General features: G+C 46.6%; 1 protein-coding gene across 1 annotated transcript in view; it reads left to right on the forward strand.

Moving 5' to 3' along the window:
- Positions 1–12,354, forward strand: part of FGD1 (FYVE, RhoGEF and PH domain containing 1) — a 104,300-nt gene that overhangs the window by 52,807 nt on the left and 39,139 nt on the right. The gene's annotated exons all lie outside the window — the stretch shown is intronic.

The raw sequence follows: 12,354 nt of genomic DNA on the forward strand, positions 1-12,354 counted from the left end.
AGGACACAAATACATTTAAAGGTGTTTTTTAAAAAAAGACTTAAAACATGCTTAATACATTAGCCCCTGTTGATCTTAAAGGTGCTTTCTTTGTATTTCTCCCACGGGATCCAGGGAACTGGGCAAAGGAAACTCTGGCTCTTTCCCTCCCTCCCCAGGGGACTAGGAGGGGGAGGAGCCTCAGCCAATGGAGAAAATAGAGGCTTTGCTCTGTAGCTTCTGCGCGATTAAGCAAGCCTTGCAAAGCAGGCTGTGATTCAGAAGGAAGCAAGAGAGAGGGAGAAGGAAGCAGACACCGGCCAGTTGCTTGGGGGCCTCATAGGAGCCCTCCAGGAGCCTGATTTGGCCCCAGGGCCGCATGTTTGACATCCTTGACTTAAACTGTTCATGGCTACTTGTATTTAGGTTTTGCTTGCCCTGTACATGTGATGAACATGCGCATGAACACACTTAGCCACTGTGTGCATGTGCACAAACGCACACATAATTGGTTGCAAACTTGGGGGAGTGGGCAGGTGTATCTCAGAGTGACAGTTGCCGACCTCCAGGCGGAATCAATCAACAATACAGGGAAGGAATGTGATAACAAACAGGGATCTGTGTTTGTTAGTGTTAGAACAAAGCAGGGCTGAAACAACACCGGAGGGCGATAAAAAGCAGACTGCTGTTGTAGGTGCGAAGTGCCATAAATCTAGGTAACATTCTGGCTTTGTTAGTTTAAATAGAGGGCATGGTTTCTCAAGAGGTTTTAACATCCATTATAGTTTGCCATTAGAAAAAAAAGGAAGACATTAAAATACGGTGGAGGATGAGTTTATTTATTGATGGATTAATTTATATCCCGCCCTCCCCGCCGTGGCAGGCTCAGGGTGGCTCACGGATTTAAGGTTACACAGTTACATTGACCAAATAAAATAAAACAACAATAAAAACATAAAACATAAACACAATTTTTGAAAACCACCTACTTATACTGGGATCAAGGTTTCAGGTGGCAATCTGAATGGTGCTTAGCCATTCTAAGAGCTCCTAGGATTGCAATAGCATGAAGAGATAGACTGTCGGCCATGTTTCTACGGGCCAATCCCGCAGCTGCAGATGTTATCATTATGAAAATGCATGGCGGAAGAGTGCCGTTTTGCAGACCCTGCAAAACTGTGGAAGCTCTTGCAGGGCCCTGATCTCTTCCGGCAGCTCATTCCACCAGCTAGGGGCAGCAACAGGAAAGGCCCTGGCTCTTGATGATTTGAGCCTCGCTTCTCTGATGCTGGGAACCGTCAACAGGTTTTGAGATCCGGACCGAAGTGCTCGCTGGGGCATATGCAGGGAAAGGCGGTCCCTATGGTATGTAGGGTTGGTATATGCAATAAGACAAACAGCCAATATCCCCCATTTGAGTATGTCAATACAAAAAAACAAAAAACAAAAAACCCAAAATATTCTGACACACTGTTCTAAAAGAGAAATGATATAAGTTAGCCATTAGAAAAACAGGGTGCATTAAAGTATAGTGGAAGGTGGGTTAGTATATGTAATGAGTATAGGTTCCCATCTTGGATAAAGTCTAACAGGAAACGAACGATCAGGTGGATGGGTTCGTTGGCTGGGCCTTTGGAGATTTCTGTTGCCTCCCTTACATGTTTGGAATGCAATTATCTTCTTTGGAAGGACCGTGGAAATTTTTCTGGAAGGCTATTAAGTCTGAAGCGTGGATTTTTCATTCCTTCTTTGAAAGTTTGCACAGTTTGCTCATCAGTTTACAAAGTTTGCTCATACGTTTACAAAGACCGCCTTTGAAGAAGGCTGACGGCTATTTCATATAAGGGCATGTTTTCCCTCTGGAAATGCTTTTTTTGTAAACTTTATATGTGATCGGTAGCCTATTTGCTTATATCAGATTTGTTATGTTTTGAGAGTAGTACGATGACAGATTCAATGTTTGCAATATGCATTAGATTATATAGCATATATACAAAATGGTTTAAAAATGTTGTAATATCTTAGTAATTGGTGTTTGCGACAGCCAGAGACCTCTTTTTTTTCACGTTCAACCTACAAGGAGGGCCTGGAGGTCTGGAATCGATACCATTCTCCAGATGATAGAGGTCAGTTCCCTTGGAGAAAATGGCTGCTTTGGAGGGTGCACTCTAAGACATTATACCTTGCCGAGGTCCCTCTTTTTCCCGCGCCCTGCCTTTCCCAAGCACCACGCACAAAATCTCTGGGAATTTCCCAACCTGGAGTTTTCAACTAAACTTGGAGCAGGGCTTTTTTTGTTAGCAGGAACTCCTTTGCATATTAGGCCACGCCCCCCTGATGTAGCCAGTCCTCCAAGAGCTTACAAGGCTCTTTAGCACAGGGCCTACTGCAAGCTCCAGGAGGATTGGCTACATCAGGGGTAGAATTCTAGCAGGAGCGCCTTTGCATATTAGGCCACACCTCCCTGATGTAGCCAATCCTCCAAGAGCTTACAGGGCTCTTAGTACAGGGCCTACTGTGAGCTCCAGGAGGATTGGCTACATCAGGGGTGTGTGGCCTAATATGCAAAGGAGTTCATGCTGCAAAAACAAAACAAAACCCTGAGTTGGAGCATTGCTAACTGCTTACTAGTGTGCCTTCCATACCATACTCCCAAGTCCATCTGTGTTACTGAATATTTTTGATTTGTTCTTTTTCTAATATGATCCCTCCTCATGCTTCCCCCCCTGGAGCTGTGTTTTGTTATCCACAAAGGTGGGAGGCTCTGATTTGTATCTTCAGCTTCTGACTTAGCTGTGTGACTGGGCAACGTCTTCGTACATTTGGTTGCACCTATGTTATTTTTTGTGCCCTCGAGTCATAACCAAGTCGTGACAGCCCCACAGGGTTTTCACAGCAAGAGATGTTCAGAGGTGGTTTGCCATTGCCTGCCTCTGCAGAGCGACCCTGGACTTCCTTGGTGGTCTCCCATCTAAGTACTAACCAAGGTTTAGCTTCTGAGATCTGATGAGATCGGGCTAGCCCGGGCCATCCAGGCCAAAGCAATCTTCAAGGAGCGACTGGGCAAACACTTGTCAGGGATGCTGTGTAGCCTGATTGTGCATTGAGCAGGGAGTTGGGCTAGATGACCTTGATGGCCCCTTCCAACTCTGGGACTCTTAGGATTCAATGACCCTGGGCTCCCTTGGTGGTCTCCCCTTCAAGTACTTACCAGGACCAACCCTGCTTTAGCTTCTGAGTTCTGATGGGCTGCGCAGGTTAGAAGTCTCACCTGACTTAAGGGGAATGGATAAGCATATGGAGCAGAGGTCCATCAGTGGCTCTTAGCCACAGCTTATCCTTGGAACTCTCTGTCTGGGTCAAGTGATCCTCTGTATTCTGGTGCTTGGGAGGGGCACAGTGGGAGGGCTTCTAGCCCCAATGGTGGACCTCTAGATGGTACTTGGTTGTTGTTGTTTTTTGCCACTGTGTGACACAGAGTGTTGGACTGGATGGGCCAGTGGCCTGATCCAACATGACTTCTCCTATGTTCTTATGTGACACAGAGTGTTGGACTGGATGGGCCATTGGTCTGATCCAACAGGGCTTCTCTTATGTTCTTATGTGACACAGAGTGTTGGACTGGATGGGCCACTGGCCTGATCCAACATGACTTCTCCTATGTTCTTATGTGACACAGAGTGTTGGACTGGATGGGCCATTGGTCTGATCCAACAGGGCTTCTCTTATGTTCTTATGTGACACAGAGTGTTGGACTGGATGGGCCACTGGCCTGATCCAACATGACTTCTCTTATGTTCTTATGTGACACAGAGTGTTGGACTGGATGGGCCAGTGGCCTGATCCAACAGGGCTTCTCTTATGTTCTTATGTGACACAGAGTGTTGGACTGGATGGGCCAGTGGCCTGATCCAACATGTCTTCTCCTATGTTCTTATGTGACACAGAGTGTTGGACTGGATGGGCCAGTGGCCTGATCCAACATGTCTTCTCCTATGTTCTTATGTGACACAGAGTGTTGGACTGGATGGGCCAGTGGCCTGATCCAACATGTCTTCTCCTATGTTCTTATGTGACACAGAGTGTTGGACTGGATGGGCCAGTGGCCTGATCCAACATGTCTTCTCCTATGTTCTTATGTGACACAGAGTGTTGGACTGAATGGGCCAGTGGCCTGATCCAACATGGCTTCTCTTATGGTCTTATGTGACACAGAGTGTTGGACTGAATGGGCCAGTGGCCTGATCCAACATGTCTTCTCCTATGTTCTTATGTGACACAGAGTGTTGGACTGGATGGGCCAGTGGCCTGATCCAACATGTCTTCTCCTATGTTCTTATGTGACACACAGTGTTGGACTGAATGGGCCAGTGGCCTGATCCAACATGGCTTCTCTTATGTTCTTATGTGACACAGAGTGTTGGACTGAATGGGCCAGTGGCCTGATCCAACATGTCTTCTCCTATGTTCTTATGTGACACAGAGTGTTGGACTGGATGGGCCAGTGGCCTTATCCAACATGGCTTCTCTTATGTTCTTATGACTCTACCTGTTCTCTAAAAACACTAGGCAGGCACCAAAAAAGGGCAGCATGACGCCCATGGGTACCACGTTGAGGACTCCTGACTTAAACCGTGGTTTGTCCGCAAGGCCATGTTGTGTCCATTTTTGTCTAATATAAAGTTACCTTTGAGTCCATGGAAATCAGAATGTACATATTGCGCCTTTCTCTGTCTGCTCTTTGCATGTGTGTTTTGTGGTTGGCCTTTCAACCAGTAAGAGCCCCGTGGCGCAGAGTGTTAAAGTTGCAGTACTGCGGTCCTAAGCTCTGCTCACAACCTGAGTTCGATCCCTGGCGAAAGCTGGGTTTTCAGGTAGCCGAGCTCAAGGTTGACTCAGCCTTCCATCCTTCTGAGGCCAGTAAAATGAGTCCTCAGCTTGGTGGGGGGAAACCGTAGATGACTGGGGAAGGCAATGGCAAACCACCCCGTAAAAAATGTCTGCCGTGAAAACGTGAGAGCAACGTCACCCAAGAGTCAGAAATGACTGGTGCTTGCACAGGGGACCTTCCCTTTCAACCAGGTGGCTGGTTTGGTTTTCCTCCTGGTATAGGGTCAGGCTGCCAATTTTCCAGATAGTTTGCTGAGCCGGAGCACATGTACCTGCACGCCAATTCTCTTTTATCCCTAGGCTTGTTAGCGCTGCCAGCTTTGTCTTGGAAAATGCCTTGAAATTTTTTGGATGGAACCTTTGGATGGGGAAGGACCTTAGCAAGTTACAATGCCAAAGACTCCTTCCTCCAAAGCAGCTATTTTCTCCAGAGGAACTGATCTGTCTTGACTGGTGATCAATTGTAATACCAGATCTCCAGATCCCATCTGGAGGTTGGCAGTCCTAGCCTAAGGGCACTCACTCTCTCATTCTCTTTCTAAAGGGACCACTGAACTAAAGGATCACCTTAATCTGTGTGTGTTCATGTGAATAGTATATACATGTGCTATTCTTGGAAATCATCCAAGGAGGCTGTGGGGAGGGACTGTGGCTCAGTGGTTGAGCATCTGCCTGGCATATGGAAGGTCCCAGGTTCAATCCTGGGCATTTCCAGTTAAAAGGACCAGGCGGGAGGTGATACGAAAGACCTTGACCTGAGACCCTAGCTCAGTGGCACAGCCTCTGCTTGGCATGTAGAAGGTCCCAGGCTCAATCCCCGGCATCTCCAGCTAAAAGGACCAGGCAGGAGGTGATAAGAAAGACCTTGACCTGAGGCCCTGGCTCAGTGGTAGAGCCTCTGCTTGGCATGTAGAAGGTTCCAGGTTCAATCCCCGGCATCTCCAGTTGAAAGGATCAGGCAGGAGGTGATGGGAAAGACCTTTACCTGAGACCCTGGCTCAGTGGTAGAGCATCTGCTTGGCATGCAGAAGGTTCCAGGTTCAATCCCCGGCATCTCCAGTTGAAAGGATCAGGCAGGAGGTGATGGGAAAGACCTTGGCCTGAGACCCAGGATAGACAGTACTGACCTTGATGAACCACCAAGGGTCTGATTCAGTAGAAGGCAGCTTCCTGTGTTCATGTAAGGCAGGATCCCACAATTACAGAAGTATGCTTGGTGGAGGCTCACATGACAGCCATCTTCCTCATCATAAACTTCCTGCCCCTGGAATTATGTTTAGCCCGCCCTCCCCAAGCCAGTTTGGTGTAGTGGTTAAGTGTGCGGACTCTTATCTGGGAGAACCGGGTTTTATTCCCCTGTCCTCCAGTTGCAGCTCCTGGAGTGGCCTTGAGTCAGCCATAGCGCTTGCAGAGCTGTCCTTGAAAGAGCAGCTTCTGGGAGAGCTCTCTCAGCCCCCACCCACCTCACAGGGTGTCTATCGCGGGTGAGGAAGGCAAAGGAGATTGTGAGTCTAGATTCTGAGATTTGGAGTGGAGGGCGGGATACAAATCCAATATCATCTTCTTCTTCCTTCACTGCAATCTTTCTTGCACCAGCCACATTTCTTTCTTTCTTTCTTTACTTTGGCTTTATATCCTGCCCTCAGGGCAGCTAACAATGGGGGGGGGGGGGAGTCCATTTCAGCTGAAGTTTTTCCTAGCTTTAAGATGTGTTAAATAGCTCTTATTGTGGTAAGTGCATCTTATTGTGGTTAAGTGCATGTCATTTTGATGTTGATTTTTGGGTTTTATTGCAAGATGCTTTGAGGACTTTGCTTTAAAAAAATGCGAAAACAGAATATAGTGAAGGTAAAGGTAGTCCCCTGCGCAAGCACCAAGTTGTTACCAACCCATGGGGTGACGTCACATCATGACATTTTCACAGCAGACTTCTTTTTTCTTTTTCTTTTTTTTAACTTTAAACATTTTATTAAGGCATAAAAGTAGCTTACAATCCATAGCGCAAGAAGTTTACCGTCAAGATTAACAGAAATAACATCGTAAGCTTAATAGACAGAATACAGAGCAAAAATAACCTTTAAAAACAAAATACAAACTGAAGGTAATAGTAATTATAATTATAATAACACAGTATTTGAAAATAAAATAAGATCAGGGAAAGGAAAAAGGAAGATATAATACACTTTAAATAACTTGAAATTAACTTGTTAAGAGAATTTTATAGCAAAAGGAAATCCTTATACATTTTATTTTTAGAATAAGAGTTAGCATAAAATGGATCGGTGTCAAGCTTTTCTAGAATGGGAAGCCAAGTTGCCAGATATTTAGCGTAGGCTTGGTATGGGTCTTTGTGGTCTATGGCTGCCTGAATTTTATCCATTACAATGTGTTCCCAGACTTTAAGTAGCCAGTTGTCAAGTGTCAAATTCAATGAGTTTTTCCAGGACTGCGCAATCGTGGTTTTAGCAGCTGTCAGGAGTTTAACTATCAAGGATTTTTTAGAAGATGAAAGACGGGTACCGGACCAATGATTGAGAAGTATCCTTGTTGGTTCATCTGGGATCAAGACCCCAGTTAGGGAGGAGAGATGGGCACAGATTGAGGTCCAGAATGGTCTGATTTTGGGGCAGTCCCACCAGCAGTGAAAATAAGAGGCTTTGAGCCCACAGTTTCTCCAGCAGTCTGAAGAGCCTAACTGGGTCATATGGGAGAACTGGTTAGGAGTAAGGTACCAACGTGCTATCAATTTAAAGTTTTGTTGAGATATATTTATAATGGTAGATTGTAGGGCATCACAGCAGACTTCTTACGGGGTGGTTTGGCATTGCCTTTCCCAGTCATAGAGTCATAGAATCATAGAGTTGGAACGGACCTCCAGGGTCATCTAGTCCAACCCCCTGCACAATGCAGGAAACTCACAAACACTTCCCCGTAAATTCACAGGATCCTCATTGCTGTCAGATGGCCATCTAGCCTCTGTTTAAAAACCTCCAAGGAAGGAGAGTCCATCACCTCCCGAGGAAGCCTGTTCCACTGAGGAATCGCTCTAACGGTCAGGAAGTTCTTCCTCATGTTGAACCGGAAACTCTTTTGATTTAATTTCAACCCATTGGTTCTGGTCCTACCTTCCGGGGCCACAGAAAACAATTCCACACCATCGTCTATATGACAGCCCTTCAAGGACTTGAAGATGGAGATCCCATCACCTCTCAGCCGCCTCCTCTCCAGGCTAAACATGCCCAGCTCCTTCAACGTTTCCTCATAGGACTTGGTCTCCAGACCCCTCACCATCTACACTTTCCCCCCAGCAAGCTGGGGACTTGTTTTACCGACCTCAGAAGGATGGAAGGCTGAGTAAAACTTGAGCTGGCTACCTGAACCCAGCTTCCGCCGGGGAATGAACTCAGGTCGTGAGCAGAGCTTGGACTGCAGTACTGCAGCATTACCACTCTGCCCCACGAGGCTCCTAAAGTAGAATATAGATGGTCTAAAACTGAAATACTTGCACATACTCTGATATGTAATCCATTTAAGGAAAGGCCTTGCCTGTTTTTTTAAAGTGTGTGAGAGAGAGACTGGACTTTATCTTCTTCTTCTTCTTTAGCTCAGTGAAAGCACCAGGTGGGAGCTTCAGAGACTAACAGTTTCCCGTTGCTCTGTCTTGTGGGAGAATCCCCATTGAGTCTCCTTACTTCTGTGTGGAAAGCCTCACTCCAGGCCAGCAGGACTCACAGGGAAGAGCAAAATCCATGGCTGGGGGAGTGTGAGAGGCATGGAGTCCTGAGGGCTGAATGTCTCCACTAGGGTTGCCAGCCTCCATGTGGGACCTGGAGATCTCCCGCTTTTACAGCTGATCTCCTGCTGGCGGAGATCAGCTCCCCTGGAGAAAATGGCTGCTTTGAAGGGCGGGCTCTGTGGCATTGGACAATGCTGAGGCCCCTCCCCTCCCCAAACCCTTCTCTCTCCCAGATCCAACCCCAAGATCTCCAGGTATTTTCCAACACAGCCCTATTGCCAGTTCTGATTTGGGAAATACCTCAAGGTTTTGTTGGTGGAGTCTCTGGGAATGGTGAGGTCTGAGGAGAGGAAAGATCTCAGCAGGGTACAGCGTTCTCGAGCCCACCCTCCAAATCGGCCGTTTCCTCCAGAGGAACTGATCTCTGTAGCCTGGGAGATCTCCAGAGCCAGCATGGTTTTGTGGTTAAGAGTGGTAGACTCCAATTGATCATCTACTCCTCCACATGAAGTTGCTTGGAGGACCTTGGGCTGGCCCCAGTTCTCTCCACACACTCTCAGCTCCACTTGCCTCACAAGGGGACAGTTGGGAGAGGAGAGGAAAGGAGATTGTGAGCTGCTTTGAGACTCCTTCAGGTAGAGAAAAGTGGGGTGTAAAAACTAACTCATCTTCTCCTTCCCATGAAGTCTGCTAGGTGGCCTTGGGCCAGCCTCTGTTCTCTCTGAACCCCACCTGCCTCACAAGGGGGCAGCTGTGGAGAGAGGAGAGGAAAGGAGATTGTGAGCTGCTTTGAGACTCCTTAGGGTAGAGAAAAGTGGGGGATAAGAAACAACTCTTCTCCTCCTCCTCCTCCTCTTCTTCCTCATGAAGAAGTAGAAGAAGATATTGGATTTATATCCCACCCTATACTCTGAATCTCAGAGTCCCAGAGCAGTCATAGTCTCCTTTACCTTTCCCCCCTACAACAGACACCCTGTGAGGTGGGTGGGGCTGAGAGAGCTCTCACAGCAGCTGCCCTTTCAAGGACAACTCCTGCGAGAGCTCTGGCTGACCCAAGGCCATTCCAGCAGCTGCAAGTGGAGGAGTGGGGAATCAAACCGGGTTCTCCCAGATAAGAGCCCGCACACTTCACCACTACACCAAACTGGCTCTCTGGGTGAAGCCTTCTGGGCCCGAGGTGCCTGTTGTGAGGAAAGGAGATTGTAAACTGCTTTGAGACTCCTTAAGGGAGAGAAAAGTCAGCTATAAGAACCAACTCTTCTCGTGGCCGATGCTAAGTCAAGGGCTCTCAGATTTGCTTATAGACGTCCTTCTAAAGAAAGCAGATGTTCCTATTTGTAACAACTTGTGTCTTTGAGTCATGGGGGTGTTGGCTGGAAACCTCTCCCTTAGCCTCTGGGGTCAGGAGTAAGCAAGCGAAATTATGGATTTTATTTTTCCTGTGTATCAAACGAAGCAACTGCGGGAGAGTTTAGAGAGAGAGAGGCAGTAGAGGGGAAAAGAGGGCTTTTTTGTCATCTTGCATGGACCTCTTTATTTATTTGTAAGGGAACGTATCTTTGCGTGAGCTTGAGAGACCACTGGGAAATGTCTTCTATTGGAAATTAGCAACACCTATTTCTTTTTTCAGTGCTCTTTTTTATCATGATGGTCCTGACATTTGTTTTCCCCTGGGGGGAAAGCATCTTGTTTCGTTCTGGTCCTGGGAGAAGAGAAATACTCTGTCAGGTTTTGTAATTGGCTGAGTTGTCTGTTTTGCAGAATATAAGTTTACAATCATGATTGCTTTCAAATCTAAAGTGCAACCCCCCCCCCAAAAAAAAAGAAAAAGAAAAAAAAAGAACTTGAGGTCTCTGTGCCCTGTGATAAGCCAGAGCTGTTCCCAACCTGTGTTTTCTGGCGAATGCACTCAAGCCTTTTGGACTGCATCCATACATCATTGGATATTGCGTTGTTGTTGAGGTATAGCAATCATTTGCGAATGGACTGAGTCTCTTCTGGGCTGCATCCACACATAGTTGGGTATTGCGTTTTCATTGTGCTATAGCGCTCATTGCCACTGGACTGGCCTTCTTCTAAGCTGCAAAAAAACACATAATTAGCTATTGTGTTATCGTTGAGTTCTAGAGATCATTTGCAGCTGGACTGGCCCTATTCTGGGCTGTACACACACTTCATTGGATGCTGTATTATTGTTGAGCTATAGCAATCACTGGCAACTAGACTGGCCTTCTGGACTGTACACACACTTCATTGGATACCGTGTTATTGTTGAGCTATAGTGATTATTGGCAACTGGCCTGGCCTTCTGGACTGTACACACACTTAATTGGATATTATGTTATTGTTGAGCTATAGTGATTATTGGCAACTGGACTGGCCTTCTGGGCTGTACATGCACTTCATTGGATACTGTGTTATTGTTGAGCTATAGCGATCATTTGCAGCTGGACTGGCTCTCTTCTGGGCTGTATCCATACATTGTTTGATACTGCATTTCTTTAGGGGGATATTATGTGTGAACGTGTGTGTGTTTGTGCCCATGCCTAGAATTGTGTCCATGCCTGGAAGTTCTGGTGACCCCTAGTGGGGTATGGAGGATGTTCAGAGAAGTGGCTTTGATACAACCTGCCTCTGCATCCCAGCCCTGGTATTCTTTGGAGGTCTCCCATCCAAGTACTTGCCAAGGTTGGCCCTGCTTTGTTTCACGAAATCTGACGAGTTTGGGTTTGCCTGAGCTATCCAGGTCAGAACTAGATATAGCATTCTTATCAAATTATAGCAACCATGGGCAGCTGAACTGGCCCTCTTCAGGGCTGCATTCATGCATCATTGGGTATTGCATTATTGTTGAGCTTTAGTGATCATTGGCAACTGAATTGGCCCTCTTTAGGGCTGCATTCACTCATCATTGGGTTTTGCAATATTGTTGAGCTATAGCGATCACTGGCAACCAATGTTCCCTCTAAGCCACAGAGTCTTGTGAGCAAAAATGCTACTTTGTGAACTACTGGCATTAAAGTTGTGAGTTACTGGCATTAAAGCTGTGAGCTACTGCATAATTAGTATGCTCTGGGGTCATCCTTTCTGAGCTAAGACAAAAATGTGTGAGCTGGAGGCTAAAAATATGTGAGCTAGCTCACGCTAACTCAGCTTAGAGGGAACACTGCTGGCAACTGGACTGGCCCTCTTCTGGGCTGCATTCACGCATCATTGGATATTGCATTATTGTTGAGCTATAGCAATCACTGGCAACTGGACTGGCCCTCTTCTGGGCTGCATTCAAGCATCATTGGATATTGCATAATTGTTGAGCTATAGCGATCATTGGCAACTGAACTGGCCCTCTTCTGGGCTGCATTCACGCATCATTGGATATTGCATTATTGTTGAGCTATAGCAATCACTGGCAACTGGACTGGCCCTCTCCTGGGCTGCATTCAGGCATCATCGGATATTGCATTATTGTTGAGCTATAGCGATCACTGGCAACTGGACTGGCCCTCTCCTGGGCTGCATTCACGAATCATTGGATATTGCATTGATGTTGAGCTATAGCAATCATTGGCAACTGGACCGGCCCTCTCCTGGGCTGCATTCATGCATCATTGAATATTGCATTGTTATTGAGCTATAGCTATCACTGGCAACTCTTCTGAGCTGCATCCGCACATTCTTACAGTATTGTGTTCTTGCTGTGCTATATAGTGATCACTTGCAGCCAGACTGAAAGGTTTTGAATAGTTGAA

This window comes from Heteronotia binoei, chromosome 13 (genome assembly GCF_032191835.1).
Source record: "Heteronotia binoei isolate CCM8104 ecotype False Entrance Well chromosome 13, APGP_CSIRO_Hbin_v1, whole genome shotgun sequence".
In the NCBI taxonomy this organism is placed as follows: domain Eukaryota; kingdom Metazoa; phylum Chordata; class Lepidosauria; order Squamata; family Gekkonidae; genus Heteronotia; species Heteronotia binoei.